The sequence below is a fragment of the Terrapene carolina genome, unplaced genomic scaffold (genome assembly GCF_002925995.2).
Source record: "Terrapene carolina triunguis isolate 2854851 unplaced genomic scaffold, T_m_triunguis-2.0 Scaffold84, whole genome shotgun sequence".
NCBI classification, from domain to species: Eukaryota; Metazoa; Chordata; order Testudines; family Emydidae; genus Terrapene; species Terrapene triunguis.
Window position 1 is genome coordinate 37938089 of NW_020664435.1, and position 21292 is coordinate 37959380.

A 21292-nucleotide genomic window follows, 5' to 3' on the forward strand; every position below is an offset into this window, starting at 1 on the left:
GTAAATAGTTTTATTTAACTAAGAAACAACTTTAAAATGCTGTTTTTTATATTTGTAATTTAATTCCAGTTTCCAAATACGGCTTGACACAAATCCAGAGCAAAAAAACTAGTAAATAAATGCTTCATTCATCATTTTCTAACAATGTACAAATTAAGAATCTGAGTAAATGTATGTTAAGCGATATAATTGTTTAAATGAATGTGTATATAGAATATCCTCCTGATTTAGCAAAAAAGTACCAAATTTAGTGTTGACTATATTTGATTAAACATGTTTTAATGGTTATACCAACCAATAAGAATGAACCTTTCTTTAGGGAAGAACACTAAAAGTACAAATACAAAACAAGATTAAATTCCTGCTTGCTGATTAAAATAAGGGACTTAAATCACTTCGATTTAAATCAGTGCACCCTACAGCTTTATAAACTAAGACTGTGGTAAAACTACAGTGACTATACTGAATGTGAAATGTACTGATATGTTGCACTATATTTTAACAATGCAAATGTATAGTGAAAATATTAGACACTATTTCCCACAAAGACACTTATCAAATCTGACCTGGTTCTTGTTTAGCTGCGAGCGTTAGAAGAAAGTAGTCCTGTGCTGAAGCATAGCATACTAGAATGAAACATTTTAGCATCCCTACAGGGCAGACTTAATTTTCTCAGCCAGAGAGAAAATTAGTAGTAAGCATTCTTGACAATAGAAATAGAAAATCCACTGCTTCATTTCCTACATCAATTTTCATATTGTTTTCTATAATAGCCATTGTTACCCTCACAATGTTACTTTAGAAATGAAGTGTTTGGTCTGGCAAACACACTCAGGTATAGTGCTTTGCTACCTGAGTTGTCCATTTGGGTTTAAAAAAATATCAGTTGAAAGCCCTACAGCAATTTAGAATATCTCAACCATCTTCTATTTATGCCGTTCATAATGATACCATTCAATACATTACAATTCACCTATCTGTAGTGAATGTAATGCTGGTAAGGTTTGCAGTTTAAAAATGTTTCTTAGCAGTTAATATATTGGCTGTAAGGAATCCTCATTAAGTATATTCAGTCATATCTAAGAAATGGAGTTATAGGTGTTTCCACATAATCACTTAAATTTTAGCTAAAAATTATTAAAGTACAGTTTGTTGTGATGCAGTATATTACCTAACGTATGGTGCATGCAACAGTATTTTGCTTTTCTCAGACTAAAATTCATTATTTAACAAATAATGGGCCTGATTTTTAAGAGAAGCATCAATGGTGCTTTGTTCACCAACACTTTTGAATGTGCTCATGCAAAATGCATGCAGTGACCAGATATGACCAGTATCTGAAAATCAGGCCATATTTAAAAATAGTTCTTATGAATCTTAGTTTTATTTATAAATAACAGAAAAGCTTAAGTTAAGATTAAATTTTACATTTCTACTCAAAATACTGGGTTTCCTTCTGTGAGGCTTTCCCAAGATTTTTACACTGTTACAGCTAGTATTAAAACTCACCTACTTTTTTTTTTATTTTTCATCAGAACTTTTTTCTTAAAGATTGTAATGGAAAATGGGCCTGTCACCAAGCAGGGCTTCTCTCAAACTCCCAAATATACGTTGTCATGCCCAGTCTCTTTCAAGGGGGTTTATTTTCTTAATAGAAGCAAGGAAACAAACAGAAAAACAGTCTTTTAAGTCAGTCCTCACCTTCAGGTTTCAGCTGTGCCCCTCTCGGGCCTCTGGCAGCTTCCCAGTTCTGACCAGCTCTGTTCCCAGTCTGGGACAGCAGCCTCAGGGCTGTCTCTCTGAGCACCTGGTCCCTTGCTACAGGGGACCTACCACCAGAGTTAGCTCAACTCCAGTGTGTTTCTCTCCCCTGAGGCACAGCCTGTCCTAATCAGTCACCACCTTCCTGCCTGATGGCAGTGCTTAATAGGCTGATGTGTAGCTCAGCCCCCTTTAACTGGCTGATTGGACTCACCTGCCCTGATCCAGGGGAGCTGGGCCTAGTCTATCTACAGGGGCCAGCTACCCTATGACAGAGCCCTTCTTACATAATTAGTACTAGACAAAGCAAGAAATATGTAAATTGTCATTGGCATAAAGTATACTCCCCCTCTTCCTCCAAGGTAACTTTGTCTCTTTTCAATAATGTAGGGGCAAATGAACGTCTCTGTATTAGGGGAAAACATTACCTTTTTCTAGAAAAAAGAAGGCATTCACCATTTCTGTCACACCATTTATCATACCAAGAGAAGTTAGAAAAGTAGGTCATTTTTGGTTGAGAGAATGGAAAGGCTTCATTTCACCCGTCCCCATAGTGCACATGCAATATAGTCTATTTGAATGTAAGTGTTTTATATCAAAATGATGTATTGGCATCACTGGATTTTTTTAAGTAGTTCATTAGCTTTTGGTAAACTAAACTGTTCAGGCAGACTAAAAATGTGTATTTTGACCTTATCTTTATCTCCTGTCTTGAAAATAAAATTCCATGCCCAAATTAGTGTCCTTTCAGTGTTAGATTTATGATGGAAGCTTAAATACATTCTGGGGTAAAAAGCCTGTTGGACTTTAAGAAGGTCACTTTTCCTTGTTAAGTGTTCAGTTTTGAAGTTTTACTTTTTAAGAAAATATTTGTACAGATAACTTCCACTTGTAGTTTTTTTCCCCCTGCAAAACAGGTTTACTATGACCTATTGTACTTTACTTTAGAATAGTTGCTACTTAAGAAAATATGGATACTATCTAAACCATTAATTGGTTATAAATGTACATGAATGTTCATTGGCATGAGCTTTGTAAATACAGAATTGCTGAATGCCTTGCAGTTTGTGATCTGAATTTTTTTTATCTTCTCTTTAATTCTAACACTGCTTCATCAGGACAGATTCCAAATTGCAGATGATAGATTTTTTTTCAAGCTATAAATAACTTTTTATTTTGCATTTATTTTTAACTTATAAATATCACAGTTATCACCCACAAGTTCAGGTACAGATTCCAAAACTCCTCCCTATGAGTCTTAGTGCTACAATGACCATCCTTGTTATCTTCTAGCCTTAAAGTAGAAGAGATGCATGTATAAATAAATACATGCCCACATAGAGCACTGACCGTTGGCATTCTAGAGACATATATACAGCCTTTTGAGTATGAGTAGTCATGATATATACAACCCTTTGCATAAGAGTTCATATGTATCAGCAGCTGACTAATGTTAGTCTCTAGCAATTTTTTTTGCAGGTTTAAAATATGACCTCCTTCACTTCTTGACATCTGAGTGTCTTTGTCTATGCTGGAAGAAGGACAGAAGATGCTGAATGTGGCTTAATTAGGCTGCAACTTTATTCCTAGATGTCTGGGAGTACCTGGCAGATAGAATTTTACAGTGCAGATAATTCCATAATCACTTATATATGCTTCGGGAGCCTGCTGTCAGGCCTCCCCTTTTACCCATCTGGGTCCCCAGCCAACTCACTGCTGGAACCTCGCCGCCTTTCCCCTCAAATGATGGTTAAAAAGGATGACCTGTAAGGGAAGAAGGAGACCTGACTCTCTCTCTCTCCCCCACCCTCTTTTCTGCTTCTTTAAAGAATACCTCCTTTAAATCCTTTACTTGCAGGTATTTTATAGGATCACTGTATTTAAGATCATTTTGCTACACCAGCACAACTAACACACAGGCAGACTGGAAAGAGAACTTGGTGGATACAAGGTTATAAATAATGGAGTTCTTAGTGTATACACACTTTAGTTCCAGCCCTTGGAATGTGAAGTATAAACAAAACAAAGTGGTCTAGTTCTTAAGGAGACTGGTCAAAAATCAAAGTTATGCTTTTAGCTTTTTACAGTATTCTGAAAACATAAAAGCTGTAGATATCCAGGGACTTGCTCTCTCTACAGCTCCACCAGTGTTAGTTAAGTAACAATCTGAATAAAGGAAATTGGTTTAGCTTTGTTTTTCTTTGAGACACTAAAATAAAACAGTGACAAGCAAGAATATATTTCATATTGACTTGTGTGGTGACAGTCTAAGGTTGATATTTTATTTGCCAGTTAACCTGAAGCTCTGATACCAGTATTAGACTCATGTTGACAGCAGCGACCTCATAAATAGGAACCATTGCCTATGGCTATATTTAACTTGGCAAAGTACGTTCTAAAATATTTCTAACCTTTTCAACCAAAAGAATGTTCCTTTTCAGTTAATATTTTTCTTGTTTTCTCTGACACTAGTGCTGATATAATGCTGCAAGCTTGGGAGCCAAAGAAAAGGACTGAGCAAAAGCAATTGTAATGCTTATATTGTAAGCTATTTGGGACAATGTAGGATTATAGGCCAATATTAGGCCTGAATGAACTATCGTCTTAAATTCAGTTTGGATGTTAGCATAAGTAATAGGCCCAAAGCGCACAACCAAAATGAATGAACTTATGAGAAAGAAGGATTGTTTGTGTAGTGATGCTTTGCAATATCGGCATTGTCTTACTGAGAAATTGGGAAATAAAGAGAACATGATTAATTGGACATCAGGTGCAACAAATAATTGGTTAGAAATGGTTAGTCCAGTAGTTGAGGGAAAATATGGCAATGGAGAGATAAGGGGGAAAATAACTTGGAGAGCAGAGTGCAGTCCTCAACTGCTTCAGCTGACATTAGCTGAGGTCCAATAACCAGCATTGACATCCCTTGTTTGCTATAGTATATTTAAAAAAAAAAAAAAAAAAAAGAGCAAGGTTTTCTAGGGGTTCTTCATCAGAGCTTCTCCTTACCCCTGTAGAGTCACGCCATGATGAGATGGAGTCTTCCAGTCCTGATCTGGTTGAGAGTATTTGGCCAATGCTTGTAACTGTATTGTTGCTAGTGTATATAACAGGTGTCGGCAACCTTTCAGAAGTGGTGTGCCGAGTCTTCATTTATTCACTTTAATTTAAGGTTTCACATGCCAGTAATACATTTTTATGTTTTTAGAAGGTCTCTCTATAAGTCTATATATTATATAACTAAACTATTGTCGTATGTAAAGTAAACAAGGTTTTCAAAATGTTTAAGAAGCTTCATTTAAAATTAAATTAAAATGCTGATCTTACACCACCGGCCCGTTCGGCCCGCTGCCGGCCTGGGGTTCCATTCACCTAGGCCGGCAGTGGGCTGAGCGGGACCGGCGGCCAGGACCCCAGACCGGCAGTGGGCTGAGCGGCTCAGCCCGCTGCCGCTCAGCCCGCTGATGGTCTGGGGTTCCGTCCACTGGCTCCTGCCAGCCAGGGTCCTGGCTGCTAGCCCCGCTCAGCCCGCTGCCGGGCTGGGGTCCCAGCCCTGACCACATAAAGTGGGTACCTACCTTCTCCCTGGTTTTAGCCCATTCTCTTCCTCTCTCTCTGCACTGAGCTGAGGGTGGGAGTGCACTGAGCACAGGGCTGGGGTAAAGGAGCAGGCTGGGGGTTGGGGTATAGGGTCTGGCCAGGAGCTAGAATGAGGGAGGCGGCTCAGGGTTGGGGCAGGAGGTTTGGGTGTGGAGTGCTTACCTGGGCAGCTCCCATTTGGTGTGAGGGGTGCAGGAGCTTCTGTTTGGTGCTCAGGGTGGGGGTGGGGATGTGGGGGGTGCAAGAGTCAGGGCATGGGGTGTGGGGGGTGCAAGAGTCAGGGCAGGGGGCTGGGTGTGTGTGAGGGGGGTGCAGAGGTCAGGGCATGGGCCTGGGCATGGGGGGGGGCAGGGCTCAGGGCAGGGGGCTGGGGGTGTGTGGGCTGGAGTCGTGGGGATGCTCCCTGCCCTGAGCAGCTCATGGCAGGGGGCTGGAGGGGATATGCCCTGATTCCATCCTCCTTCCCCAAGGCCCATCCCCGCCTCTTCTCCGGAGCAGCGAGCACGCTGCAGCTGCAGTTCCAGCTCCGCTTCTCCCCCTCCCTCTCCAGGGCCATCAGCCGCAAGGAGGGAGAGGAGGAGGGGCAGGAACCCAGCACGCTGGGGCAAGAGGCAGGGGAGGAGGGAGCTTGGCTGCCGGTGGAGGCTGCCCTGCAGCAGCAGCCGGCAGAACCAAGCTTCTGCCCCCTGCCCCCGCAGGAGAGAGCGGTGGGCGGAGAAGAGCAGGCTGGGCCGGGCAGGATTTTTAATGGCACTCTGCTGCCTGCCGGGTTCCTGGCTGCCGGCCCCGCCCAGCCCGCTCCTGGCCTGGGTTCGGCAGCAGGCTGAGCGGGGCCGGCGGCCAGGACCACAGCAGGCAGCAGCGTGCCATTAAAAATCAGCTCGCATGCCGTCCTTGGCACGCGTGCCATAGGTTGCTGACCCCTGGTATATAATATAAGGGTGTATATGCATATATTATACTTAGGATGTAATACCAAGTGGCCTTTGGACTAGTAAAGGAATGCTTGTGTGGAAATTGAGTTGTTGAAAACATTAATAAAGTATTAGGAAAATTATTTGCAACAAATAGGGATAGTGTCTTCCTTGGATGCTACCTAATGTGACAGTAGAAATTGATAGCGTTAGATAACGACAGGAAGACTGGGTAAGCTTCTTCCTGGCGTCTCTGTTTCAAAGCAAAAGAGAGACACTAGATATTTCCTACCATGAGGGTCTCTGTTTACTATGCTCAGCAGAGCCAATTAACCTTTCAGGGCATTTCACCTCCATACCCGCTCTAGCTTACAGTCTATTAATTCACATATGTTTAGAGAAGGCAACAGACAAGCTTGTAGAAAGCAATCTAATTTCCAAACTTAAATGAACTCCTTCCCCTTTCGCTCTTTGTAAGCATCCAGAATGGCTGTTTTATCTCTAGAAGGAAACTGCGCTAAATGACATACACCTCTACCCTGATATAACGCTGTCCTTGGGAGCCAAAAAATCTTACCGCGTTATAGATGAAACCGTGTTATATCGAACTTGCTTTGATCCACCGGAGTGCGCAGCCCCCCCTCCCCCGGAGCACTGCTTTACTGCATTATATCCGAATTCGTGTTATATCAGGTCGCATTATATTGGGGTAGAGGTGTATTTGTAATGGACCAACATTTTTCTTATGCTGGATACTATACTCCAAAACTCATCTTGGAATTCCAGGATATATATCTGAAGAGTTTAGTGAATAATCTGTTGGTTTAATTCAGTTGGCAAAGGAAATGGGTTGATAAGTATATGTGCGGTTAAGAGCTCAGCTCCTAAAAGACAAAATGCAACAAATAGCTTTCATCATTTATTTCAACTCCATGCACTCTACTTTCCCAAAGGTTGAAGTACCTAAAGTACTTGACAGGGGGTGGAGGGAAGTAACATGCTGTCAGTTTCGGGGCAACTGCAACTATATTCCCTCTTCATGGTTGCTCGAGGGCACCCACTGAAAGGTTTCCAGCTCCCAGTTTCCACATCCTAGTTGTCATTTCTCTTGGGCCAAGACCCGTGTTTCTCCCTCTTGACCTGGGTTTTTCAAGGCTGCACAGCTCCCTGCCTTATACTGTGACATTTTCAGCAAGCCAGTGTCTGCACTTTGCTTTCTCTTCAAAGGCTGCAAACAGGTAATTGACCACAGTTACAGGTTACCACATGGCTCTAAGCAAGGATGTTTATTCTTAAGGTGAAAGCATTACAGAGAAATATATTTAACTGCAGCCTGTCAGCCACACTGGGATTACACCATGCCTCTCGTCAGCCTTGGTTCTACTGCAGGTTGACCCCAACACATCCCCAATCTTAAATTTTCCACCAGAAATGAATGTCCTGTATTGCCCAGCCCTCTCCTGGACAATATATCGTATACTGGGTCTCGTATTTCTTTAAAAGAAATATGTGTATAATTTGCCACCCAAATAGTTTCCCAGACGCTTCAATTTAAATACATTGGATTAGAGAAAAATAATAAAACTAATTTATTAACTATGAAGAGAGAGGTTTTTAAGTGAGTACAAGTAATGAGGTATAAAGGTCAGAAATTGTTTCAAGAAAAATAAAGATAAGATGTTTACTAATACCTGACTTAACAAACTATATTGGATTCAAGCAAAGTTTCTCCCCATATGCTTCCAGCAGTCTTACTGATCAAACCCCTTCTCCCAGAGTGCAGCAAATGCTTCCTTTGTTGCTTCAGGTGCCATGAATGTGATGGGCAGGGGTAGATAGAGGGATGTCTTAGGCTGTCTGCCCCTTTTTTATAGACCTATCCCCCCTTTGAGACGCATTGCCAGCTGGGAGCAAGGCAACAGGCAGTCGGTGTGGAAGGGAACTACATGCTGTTTCTTTGCTATGATGTAGATTTTTGCCTTTTTGTCCATTACCTGCCAAAGAATGGCCACTTAGCAGGTAATGATCTATTAGCCTTGTTTACAGCTGACTGAGGCCTCAGTTTGCCCTTTGTCTCTGAGGAACTGGGGATTTGGCCACTCCCCAGACTTCTCTGGAAAACATACTTTTAGTCATGATCTCATATGTTTATAACTTCACATATAATGCCTTTTGCCATCATATTATTGATCAGCAAATTATGAGTTTTTAAATGATGCCTCACATGGCCTACCTTGTGCAAACATTATTACAATAGTGTGTAAGTTGTGAACACGGGTATATTCTGTCATATTAATACAAAAAGATTTTTCAAGGATATTGCTGGAAATTGCCATATCTGTCATACCAACTATATTTAGTCTCTGGACAGCTGCAATCTAATGAATACTAATCCAACAAGAACTGGTCTCTGTCACAGAATTCACTAGAGTTAAAGGTCATCTAGGGAATTAGTTTTCTGGGCAAGATTTCATCTCAGCTTCCTAAATGTTGCCTTGATCCTCTGAACTCACAAATATTTAAGTGCAAAATGCAGGAGAAAGACCTAATTAATTATTTCAAGTATCTAACATTCTGAGGGGCAGGTCTCTAGAAGATACAAATAGACCACCCCTGCTAATATGCAAGTATGGAGAGAACATCAGAATGACCATACTGGGTCAGACCAAAGATCCATCTAGCCCAGTATCTTGTCTTCCAACAGTGGCAAATGTCAGGTGCCCCAGAGGGAATGAACAGAACAGGTAATCATCAAGTGATCCATTCCCTGATGCCCATTCCCAGCTTCTGGTAAACAGAGGCTAGGGACACCATCCGTGCCCATCCTGGCTGACAGCCATTGATGGACCTATTCTCCATGAATGTATCTAGTTCTTTTTTGAGCCCTGTTATAGTCTTGGCCTTTACAACATCCTCTGGCAAAGAGTTCCACAGGTTGAGCCATATCTATATGCTAAAACACAGAAGAAAATATTGACCAGCACATCTGTTTGGAAAAACTAATAGGCTATGAAAGTAAGGAACAAGACAGTAGCAGTTCATATAAACAGGCTTCCTGGTACAAAAGTAGGCACGACACCTAGAAGCTATACATACAAGATATACATACCAAAGAGCAGATATTGCTCAAACAGATATTCCTTTTCATCACTGAAACGAGTAACTCCAGATAACCTGCAATTTCTGATTAAATCCTTAGTATGCTTTTCGCAAATCCCAGGAGCCATAGTCTTAAATTTTTGACAAGTTTTCCTTTAATAGAAAAAAAGTAAGATTAAGCCAAAACGTCCTCAGCACTTCTGTGTGGCTTTGCAAAGAAAGCTGCTCATTTGTCCTAGGAGGACAAGACAAGCCCATTAAACTCATAGGCATAAAAGTAATGTGGGTGACCAAATGTAAACAAATATCACAGCTCCCACCCACTCCTTCATAACGTTCAAGGCAATGCTTAGTCTGATGTTTGGTAAGAGATGTTGTACTGTCATAAACTGACTTTCACTATCATATGTATGTTTACCTAATGCTCAGTTTGCACAACTGGAGCTGTCTGTTCCCTTTTAGAATATCAGGGTTGGAAGGGACCTCAGGAGGTCATCTAGTCCAACCCCATGCTCAAAGCAGGGCCAATCCCCAGAGAAATTTTTACCCCAGTTCCCTAAATGGCCCCCTCAAGGATTGAGCTCACAATCCTGGGTTTAGCAGGCCAATGCTCAAACCACTGAGCCTTTTCATCCTTTACTTCCTAGGTACTCCATAAGGTCAAGATGGAGGCCAACCTTGTAGCTCACAAGTGGACACAGGCTGTGATTCTTCTTCTCCATCTATAGGTTTTTGGGTTTTTTTGGGTCAGGGTCCTTCGCCCTTTCAGCACTGCATTGGTATTCCTGTTTATATTCTGGTAGCTCCTAAAGGCTTCACCCAGGATTGAAGCCCCATTATGCTAGGCAGCCCCCACCCCAAGGGCTTACAATTGAAAAGACAAGATAGACAAACATAAAAGCAACTTCTCAAAAATACCATTTCTTCTCAATTTTCCATCTACCTCTGCTGCGTCTGCCTTTTCTGATCCTCCTGGCCAGCAAGCAGAGGAGTTTCAGTTCCTAGCAAAGGGATCCTCCCCTAAAATTGCTAGATTCTTGGGTAGCAGATATAAAGCAACAAATGAGAGTTACTCCAGTATGTGGGCAACCATTTCCAGTTTGTGTGGTAAGAGAGATTTCTTCTTTGAGTGCTTGCTCATGTTGATTCCATTCTAGGTGTGTGCGCGCCCATGTGCACAGTTGTCGGAGACTTTTGTCTTAGCGGTATCTGTAGGGTCTGCTGCGGTACCCCTGTGAGTGCCACGCTCATGTGGTGGTATATTTGGTGCTGCCGAACCTATGCCAAGGTGGTCTCACAGTTTCATACGGGCCAGGATATTTACTTACCGGTACTTTTTCCAAACTGCATAAGTCGGAGGAGGAGCGTAGGTTGCATTCCCTAGACATCAGGAGGCGCTAGCCTTGTACATTGAAAGAACCAAGCCATTCCACAGGTCGACGCAATTGTTCGTCGTGGTGGCCAACAGGATGAAAGGTCGTCCAGTATCCGCGCAAAGAATTTCTTCTTTGATCACTGGCTGCATTCGCTGCTGCTATGATCAGGCAAAGGTGCCACCTCCAATGATTGTAATCGCCCACTCAACCAGGGCACAGGCCTCTTCAGCAGTTTTCCTAGCCCAAATGCCTATCCAGGACATCTGTAGGGCGGTCACCTGGTTATCCAGCCACACGTTAATGTCCCATTACATACTTACCCAGCAGGCCTGGGACAATGCTGGCTTCGGCAGAGCAGTACTGCAAGCCACTAGACTGTGAACTCCGAACCCATCTTTGAGGATACTGCTTGTGAGTCACCTAGAATGGAATCAGCATGAGCAAGCAACCTCTGTTGGAGTTGCCGGCAAGAAGGAACTGAGAGGGCGTAGGGTCAGCGGTGCCTAATATACTGATGCATGAGTGCGGCACTCAAGGGAGCGCCGCAGCCGACCCTACGGATACCACTAAGGCAAAAGTCTCCAAGTGTGCATGTGGGCGCGCACTCAGCTAGAATAGAATTGACATGAGCAACACATCTCGAAGAACAAGAATTACGAAAGGTAGGTAACTGTTTTTTCCCCTTGCTCCTCCTTCCTTCAGCGTATCCTGGAGTTTGTCCTGGCAGGTTTCAGTAAGGCCATAAACTACATTCCTTTGGAGTACCAGTCTCAGCTACATCAGGCCTCTGCATGCATCAAAACTGGGACTTTTACCAGTATAACTGCACCCCTAACAGATGTAGCTGTGCTTGGTAAGACCAGATCAAGGCTTTCATTGCCATTTTGTTGGGCTGGAGAGTTGTACTCCCTTTCTCAAGCCTGGGTACTTCCAATTCTTTCTATGAAGTTGGTGATTAGTTTACCTTCCAGAATTCCTTCCTAAGGGTCAAGGATTTCCACACCAGTGAGCCAGTGGCTTTTCCCCCACCTTCTACCTAAACCCCTTTTCTCCCCTAACGAGAGACTCCACTAGAAGTGAAGAGGGCTATCAAGCAGAGTTGGTCAGAATATTTTTGACTAAATGAAATTTTGTCAACTGATGCTGTTCTGTTGCAGTTTAAATGTTTTGTGAAGAGATAGTGAACCAGTCTCTCATTTTGTAGCCTGGTGATTAGGGGGCCTCAGTCAGAATGATCTGGGTCTGAATTATGCCGCGCAGGGACTTGAACCTGGGTCTCCCATAGCGTATGCCCTGAGGACAGGCGCGCACACACTCTTTTTCTTGTCCCCTCCAGCCCCCCACTTATGTCAAAACAATTCTCTTTTTGCAAAAATGTTCCTAAGGTTTTGTTGTTGTTTCAATGCAGAATGAAAACAACCTTTGAAACCTTGAAAGTTGCCATGAAATGGAATTCTCATCCTCCAGCAAGCTCTACTAGCAGATTTTACGTGCATAAGACTTAGGCTGTTTGTGTTCTTGGAGTAATGAAAGAATGACCTGCATCTAAGGTCAAAATTAGTGGCTGGTTAAAATGCCTCAACACTGTATATCAGCATGAGGGTTAAGCCCCTCAGATAGCACTGAAGGGATGCTCCACCAGATGCAATTGTGTTTCTTGGGTGCAAAACAGAGGCCATGTCTCTCAATCTGCCAGGGATGTTGCCTGATCTTTGCTTCAGCGACCTCCATTTAGCGGATCTAGATTCCTCCAAGGGGGGAATAGGGGGCATGTGGAACTCCAGCCTGCTTCTCAGGTAAGGCCTCATCCTCACCGGGGGGGGGGGGAGTGGGGGTGGATACTGCTTGTCACATCTGCAAGGTTGTCTGTACAACAGCAGGATGGGAGAAGAGGGGAATGCCTGACTAGGAGTTTACTCACTGGTGAAGGAATTTATGCAGGTACTCCTCTTCTCCCATCCCTCGTGTCCTCTCTTCCTTTAACTGTTTTTTTCTCTGGGAATTCTGAGTCTAGGGATGGGAGGTAGTATTTGCTCAATCCTTGGGCTTTCACTGTTCTTCACTTCCTTGCTTCCTGGTAAACGACACCATAACACTAGATGTTCTGTATCGGACTCGACTCCACCCACCTCCTTCACCGATGTGCACATTGTCCTTTTCCCCATTATGTAACCTTACCAAACTTCATTCTAAAAACTGTACAATACTTCTGACCCTTTCCATTTTTTCTGTTGGAAAAGGTAGGCTGTTCTTCAAGGTTTGCAGCTAGAGGAGGGCATTCCAGACCTTGCGTAACCAGCCCCACTACACAGCATCACTGAGAATAGTATGGTACACTGTCTTTTTTAGATACTTGGTACCATAGTCAAAGTACCACAAGCTCAGAAGCAAGCAGAAGGCTCTGAAGACTTCATCCTTTGGTGGGTTTTCTTTAAACACACACACATCTGATAAGTGACAGAATTCTGTACTGGATTTGGCAGAAAAGTGTACAGCAGCTTGAACAGTTACAATAAAAGAGAAGGGGGGGTTCCTTCCCTAGAGGCAGCCTAACAGAAAGGGTGCTGGGGTAATTGAATCTCATAGGTCTTCTCAGATCTAGTTCTTAGGCTGCCCCTTCCTGGGCTGCCTCCATCTCATGCATGGCAATTAAGTACTGGGCTGTAGATTGCACTGGCAGAGTTCAGTCCCATAGCCTCTGATCCTGCTGCACCCCTCTACTGTGTCATCTAGTCCAGCTGTAGAGAGTCACCTACACATCCCACTTGCCCTCAACTAGATGGAGCTTGATTCCCTAATCAGTGGTAGGCTTTTCATCCAGTCTCCTCATCTCAGCTCTTGGGCTTCCTGCTGATTAGCTTTCCCTCCATAGATTGCTCTCTGGATGCTGCTCGCATACACACACAGCCTTCTGGCTCTCCCCCTCAAAACAATAGCGGAAAATAATCCAAGTGACAAAAAATAAGCATAAACTAGTTCATATTTTCTTTGTTTATAATATGTGTTTATTTTGTGCATTTGACAGCACTTTGCATATAGTCACTTCCATGCTTTCCCCTTGTATGGTCAGCCCGTTGCCGCAGTTGTTTGTGGCTCTCTCACACAGCAACGGGAGAGAGAAAAACACTTATAAATGTGATTTTATAACCCACTGAAATTGGCAAGGGAACATGGGAGCATTTGTAGGATAACCTGACTCAAATTCAAACTGATGATGTCCTTTTGATGCCAAGCACTTTTTTGGGTGTAATTGCCAAGGCAAGTGGGGGATGGTGGAGAGCAGGAGGAAGAGTTGTTACTTGACCAGTGGTCAAGTAATTAGGAATTCTTCTACTGATTGCACATCTCCATTCCATTGTAGGTGTAAGTGCACTCCAGTGCACAGTTGTTAGACAGCTTTTTCCCTTGGTGGTATCTGTTGGGGCAGCACGAGTGCCCTCTGCGGCCTTCCACATTATGTGCAGACGTAAATGGCAGGATCGCCTCAATCCCTCTCAGTTTCTTCCTACCACCCATGATGGTTGTTGGAGCTCCTTTTCCTTGTTTTTGCAAGTCTTTTCATCTAGTGTGCAAATAGTGCCTCTTTTAGTTTCTGTATAGTTACTGTAGTTTAAAAAAAAAATGTTGTTTGTGTGGCTCTGGTGCCCAATGTGAGGAAGGAATGTCATGCAAGATAACTGGATAGCTTGCAACTCCTTGATAGTTATGTGTAGACCTAGATCTCGGGGAGACCAGAGACACTGCATCAGCAGGGCCCCAACTGTGCCCTCCAAACTCAGGTCTGAAGCATTCATGACTAAGTTAAGAGATCTTGAGGTGGGGCAAAGGGAACTCCCTTACAGACACAGACATTGTCTGGATCAGCCCACCTATCTAGGGAGGATAAGATCCAATTTGGTATATGCACTAACCTGTCTCTGTGGGGACTCCTTGATGAATGCCCCTTGGCCAACCAGCCTTGTAGCAGTCTGGAACGCAGCCTGGTGTATTGAACTACATAAGTGCACACTGCCATCTGTCTCAACAGCCTTATTTAGTTTCTTAACATGGTGAGAGTAATCTTTTTAAGTCTACAGTGCTTTGCATTGTCTGAAACCTTGGCTGAGATAGGAAGGTTCTGGTCATTGTAAATTCCAGTCTCTTTCCCACCCCCCACCCCCAAATAAATTCTGTTTTATGTGCCGGAGGAAGGACTGACTTCTCTGTGATGGCAGGCTGAGCATATCAAATGTAGATCAGATTATGTTTATGCTGGACAACACCTGCAATCTGGATCCACCTCATATCAGCCTGTCCTCCAGGTAAGGGAAGATGTGGACCCTTAACCTCCAACGGAATGCTGCTACCACCACCATACACTTAGTAAAAACACATGGGGCAGCAGAGAGACCACAGGAGAATCCTTGCACTGATAATGACAAGAGCTGATCGTGAATCTTAAAAAATTTCTGTGGTTCTGATTAATTGCCTCATGAAAGTAGCCATCCTTTAAGTCAAAAGCAGCATACCAGTCCCCTGGCTCCAGGGAAGGAATAATGGAAGCTAGAGTGACCACCCAGAATTCTGATATTTTTTAGGAACTTGTTTAACAACCTTAGATCTAAAATAGGCCTGAGACCCCCTTTTACTTTCAGGATCAGGAAGTATTGGGAGTAAAAACCCTTTTGCCTAAACAAAAGAGGGACCTCCTCTGTAGCTACTACAAGAAGAAGCAATTGTATCTCTCTCAGTAACAGTCTTGTGAGAGAGGTCTCTGAAGAGGGATGAGGGGGGTAAAAATAAATTGGAGTGTGTGTATCCCACTTCCACCATGCTTAGAACCCACAGATCTGTTGTGATGTGGGCCCAAGCATGATTGAAGTGAGACAGGAGGTTTGCAAAAATTGGAGAAGAAATAGATAGCACTTTTAGAACTGCTAGTCTGCTCTTGACTAGCCCATCAAAATGAGATTTCAGAGGATGCCGCCTTCCTCGATGAACCAGCATCTGCAGAGGCAAAGGATGATAGTTACCATCTTTTGTAATCTGTGCTCCTTCCCCTTGGCATATCCTGGTCTCAAGGGGCAAACCTCTGAAACTGCTGGGACTTGTGAGGACAGAAGGCCAGCTTCACTGCTGGGGTGTAAATACCTATGGATTTTAGGATTGCTGTAGAGTCCTTGGCACTATGCAGGGTCTCGCCAAAAAGAGCAGTGGCCCTTCAAAGGGGAGGTCTGACTGTTTGTTGAACCTCTGGCAGGAGGTCAGAAGATTGTAATCATGATGAGCACCTCAGCGTGGTGGCAGAGGCCATGCCACTAGCTGCAGAATCTGCTGCCTCCAGACCAGCCTGCAGATCCATTCTGGCAACCAACTTGCCTTCCTTGATCAATGTCTGAAACTCCTGTTTTGCATCATGTGGAAATTTGTCTTTGAACTTTGAAACTGTCTCCCACAGGGTGGAAATTGTAGCACCCGACCAAAGCTTGTTGGTTTGCATACGAAGCTATAACCCACCTGTGGAATAAAGCTTCCTCAAATAGATTTAGCTTTTTTGTCTCTGTTCTTTGGGGTTGATGCCTGGTGCCCATGTGTCTCTCTTTCATTGGCTGCCACCACTAATAGGGAGTCCAGAGGGGGATGATTACAAAGATGTTTGAATCCCTGAGAGAAGACGTAGAACCTCTTCTCTACTCTTTTTGCAGCAGATGGCAGGGAAGCTGCCAAAGAACCTTGGTGGGCTCCAAGATAGACTTATTAATAGAGCTATCTTAGCTGGGGCTGCTGATGACAAGATGTCTACATGTCTGTAGGACTTTTCCTGGATCGCCTCTGGGTGGATGTAGGGCCAAAGCCATCCTCCTCAACAATTCTCGATGAGTCTTGAAATCATCAGGAGGCAGAGAGAGAGGATCTACCATAATTGCCTAATCAGAGAACAAGGAAGAGGATGCCAATGGTGCTGGGGACTGCTCCAGTTCCTGCTCCTCTCATGGATGCTTATGAGAGGAGTCCTGAATCTGCTTCGTGCCAGGCTCGGTACCAACCCTAGGATGTTTGCGGCCTTGATGCTCCTGATGGCCAGTAGGTGGAGTCAGGTGAGGTGAGTGAGGTGATGCTCTCGCCTGAGGGGGAAATTCCCATGGGTTCCAAAAGGCCACTGATACGGCCCCAGTCTCCAACTTTTCAGTATGCCTCCTGTTGACACTGATGCTGTTGACAGTGACACCGATGCCCCTGGTGACACTGATGTTGACAGGATGGACAAGAAGTATATTGCAGATGGTGAGAACAACGAGGTTGGGACACAGAGGAACCCACTTCAGAATCTGATGAAGAAGAATCCTCCTCTTGCAGGGATAGTAGGGCTGTATCTCTCAGTACCAGCGAGGAATGTTCAGACTCTAAAGAAAGGGTAGCTGAGTAGCGCCTCTGTGGCTTTTCCCTAGAGAGTACCATATTAATTGGTACACTAAGAGCCGATTCTGGTGGACATGCACAGTGCGGAGGTGAAGTCGCTAATGTTGGTACCTTGGGCACCAGGCAAGACTCTTGAACTACCAATGATGGCAGTTCTGTGAGATTTAACAAGTCTCTTGCAGCCTCAAATGCCTCGGAAGTAGATGGTATTGGGAAAGCATTCTATAATACCAGGGCATGAGGCAATGCCAATAATGGTACATCAGGAGTCACACTCTGGAGTCAACAAACTTCCCTGCTCAAAGGTATGCTCCAGAGACTGCCTCCTCTTTGAGCGCACTCCCAAGCCTTTACATGAGCTTGACCTCTTCGCCTCCTTTGATGATCCTGATACCAAATCCAATTTACAATGCTCTTCTTTGGTATTGGAAACACTGATCTGCCTCTCAATACTAGTAATGCCAGAGGTGCACTACTAACTCCTGCCGAGGTACTCAGTACCCTGACTGAGATAGATGGTTCAGATGGAGGATGTAGCACTCATTCCAGAAGAAGAAATTTAAGTCTGACTGCCCCATCCTCCTTGGAGTGAGCTTAAATCCCTTACAGATGCTACAGCATAAGAGCCTACCTCAAGCACTTAAGGCAGCTGGGGTGAAGGTCACTGATAGGCACTGACTTCCCACAAGAGTGGCAGGGTTTGAAGCCCAGAGAGCACAGCGTATCGCCAGTATTGAGATTGGGCACTAACTAAACAAACAGGAAGTGGGGAGGGCCCAGTCCTCACTACTCTGCCAGGAAGCAATTCTGCTTTGTGACTTATGCACTGGCAACTTTGTACTTCTAAATGTGGCCTTCTTCCCAGGGTCTCAAAATACGCTGGCTGATTGTCTAAGCAGATTGTTTATCAATCACCACGAATGGTCCCTTCACCCAAACATAGTAAGGTCCATTTTCCAGCTCTGCCGAATTCCCCATGTGGATCTGTTTGCAACAAAAGGCAACAGAAAATGTCACCAGTTTTGCTCCTGGGCAGGCGACAGTCATGGCTCATTGATGGATGCTTTCTAGCGGCCATGGTGAGGGTCTCCTGTACACTTTTCCTGTCATCCCTCTTCTGCCCAGAGTTCTGTGCAAGGTGCAGCAGGACAAGGCCCATGTTATATTGAATGCCCCAGCATGGCCCCATCATCATGGTTTTCAGAGCTCTTAGACCTATCAGTCAGTCCCTTACTGTCACTCCTGCTTCACACAGACTTGATTTCATAGGAGTGTGGCTGCCTCCTCCACCCCAATTTTCAGGCCCTTCATCTGACTGCTTGGAGGCTTCATGGTTAACATTGGCGGAGGAGACCTGCTCTAGAGAAGTTCAGAATGTGCTGCTGCATAGTAGAAAAACATCAACCAGATAGAACTACTTACTTGGCTAAACGGAAGAGCTTTTCCATCTGGTCCAGACTGAAAGGGATTTACCTGGCCGTCGTTTCTATTCAGCACATGCTGGACTATCTTCTGTCCCTGAAACATCAAGGATTGGCGATTAGCTCGATCAGAGTACACCTGGTGGCTCTATCAGCATTCCATCCACCTATGGATAACTGCTCTCTTTTTTCTAACCTGATGTCTGTAAGATTTTTAAATGGCTTGGACAAGCTATTTCCAAGCAATCTTCTTCCCAACCTTCTTCCCAAAGTATCGTGGTAACAAGGGTGAGGTGAGACTGCACACTCTGGACATTAGAAGACCTTTAGCATTTATCTGGAATGGACTAAACCTTTCAGGTCTTTGACTCAATTGCTCATGAATGAAGGGTAGTCATGTTTCTACTCAAAGGATATCATCTTGGACATCCAGTTGTATTTGCCTATATTACCAGTTGGCTAACATGAAGCCACCGGAGAGAGTGCTGGGTCATTAGATTAGGTCCCAAGCAACTTCTGCAGCCTTTCTGGCTAACCTTCCATATTAGACATTTGCAAAGTGGCAAGCTGGTCTTATGTCAAACATTTGCCTCTCACTACACTATCAAGAATCTAGAGATGCTAAATTTTGATGAATGGTCCTCCAGTCCCTGTTCAAGTAGACTCCCAACGCACCTTCACTTGGGACTGCTTTGAGTCACCTGCACTGTGCAATCACTTGAAGAAGAAATGATTACTAACCTTTCCATAACTGTTGTTCTTCAAGATGTATTGCATATTTCTATTACACAACCTGCCCTCCTTCCTCTCTCTATTGGAGTCTTCCTGTAGGAGCTGGCTCTGCCCTTCATGCCTGCATGCAGTGTGCAAGGCAGCAGAGAGCACCCGTGCTGCCCTGACAGATACCACTAAGGGAAAAAACTCTTGACAACTATGCACGAGCATGTATGCACATCTACAGTGGAATGGACATATGCAACACATCTCGAATAACAACAGTTATGGAAATGTTAGTAACTGAATTAAAGTGTAGAGATGCAAGTGAGCTGTCCTGACACTGAATTGTGATGTCATAACAGTACCTTAATATCTCAGACATACCACCACTACCTTCCCCCCCTCTCCCCCCCCAAACCAATTATCCTTTGGCTACTGGGAACAAGAGAAATTTCAGTCATGCTTTTTCTTTCCCTGTGCAAAGGGGGGTGGGGGTGATGGAGAATGGATATTTTGTACTGTCAAGTGTGTCAGGCAGTAGGGGGATGCACTCCACCAAACATCCAAGAAGAGCAAAAAGACGGCTGTACTGATCAACCCCCCTGTTCTCCGATGGCCTCCCTTCCTCTGAGCAGCTAGGGTGGGGAGAGGTGATGATGAGTAACACTGGTGAAAGTGAGGGTTAGGTAAGTGAGGTGATGTTTAATTCTGTTCTATACAGTCAGTTTAAACTTTACTACAGAGAATCTTTTCTAGATTTGGTACAAATGGATGGTAGGGAAGCTCTTGTGCACCTGGATTCCAAGTGTACCGTTACATCACTCTGTTTGCAGTGAGGCTTATTTTTGTATTACGGATTAGGGTTAAACATTACGATAGAAAATTTTCCTGGGTATAACTGTTTCTCTCCTGGGTTTCTTGTAGCATGCAGAGGTCATTCTTGATCTGCTAGTTCATAAGTGTCCTCTAGATGGCACTGAAGGATTTTGTTTCCTTTTGTAGGAGCTACATTTAGCCAGTGATCTACAGCACCAGTGTTAGGGACATATCATTGTCTACTGTCTAATAGAAGAATTGGCAAGCTTTCTTTATTTTTAACAATTTATGAGGTCAATATGTATTGCTATCCAAACATGGAATGTACTGTCACCTTTATGTTTAATGAAAGGGCCACAAGGCAGGGAGAGGGCAGAGAACTCCTATTCCTTCCCACAAACATGAGCTTGATGTGTTTCTTGGGTAGTGGGGGAGAAAGTCCCTGCAGCTGGCCTTTCAAATGTCTGGCCAGTGAAGATTATGTGAGTTAGCAGCTTCTTTTCTGAAAACAAGAATAGCAGATGTGGGAGAATTTTGCATTGTAGCATGAAATGCCCCCAAACTAGAGTGACCATATTTCCCAAAGGGAAAATGGGACACCCCCAGCTTTTTGCCAGAGCACCCCTCCCCGCCCCAGGGCTGATGCTGGTCGCTGGAACCCTGCCTGGCCCCTACATGCTGGAATGCTGCCTCCCCCACTGCATGGGGCTGGCATCTCTGCTTGCCACCTCTGTACGTTCCTCCACACTGGACACCACTTTTTTGACAAAAGTGGGCATTTGTCCCATTTGCTCTCACCAACTGATCGAGTCAGCAAGAGCAAACGGGACAAATGCCCACGTTTGAGAGAAGGAAAATAAAAAAGTTGTTGGGACAGCCAGGACAGGGCTTAAAAAAGGGGCTGTCCTGGCAAAAATGGGACATATGGTCACCTTACCCCCAGCCTCTTCAAGTGAATGATGATCTGTAAAATTAAGGATACTTGAGATTGATGGGGCTGGTTAGGCGTGAGATGAAAGTGAGAGGGAAGGGAGAAGTTCTTGTGGACCAGGGGACAGGTGGGGCGAGGAAAGTAGTGAAACTAAGAAGGATGGAATGAGAGTGAAGATGATGGAGGAAAAAGAGGCAAGCTGAAAATGAAGCAAAGGAAATGGAAAGAAGGAAGAACAAAAGTAAGGAATCATAGGTG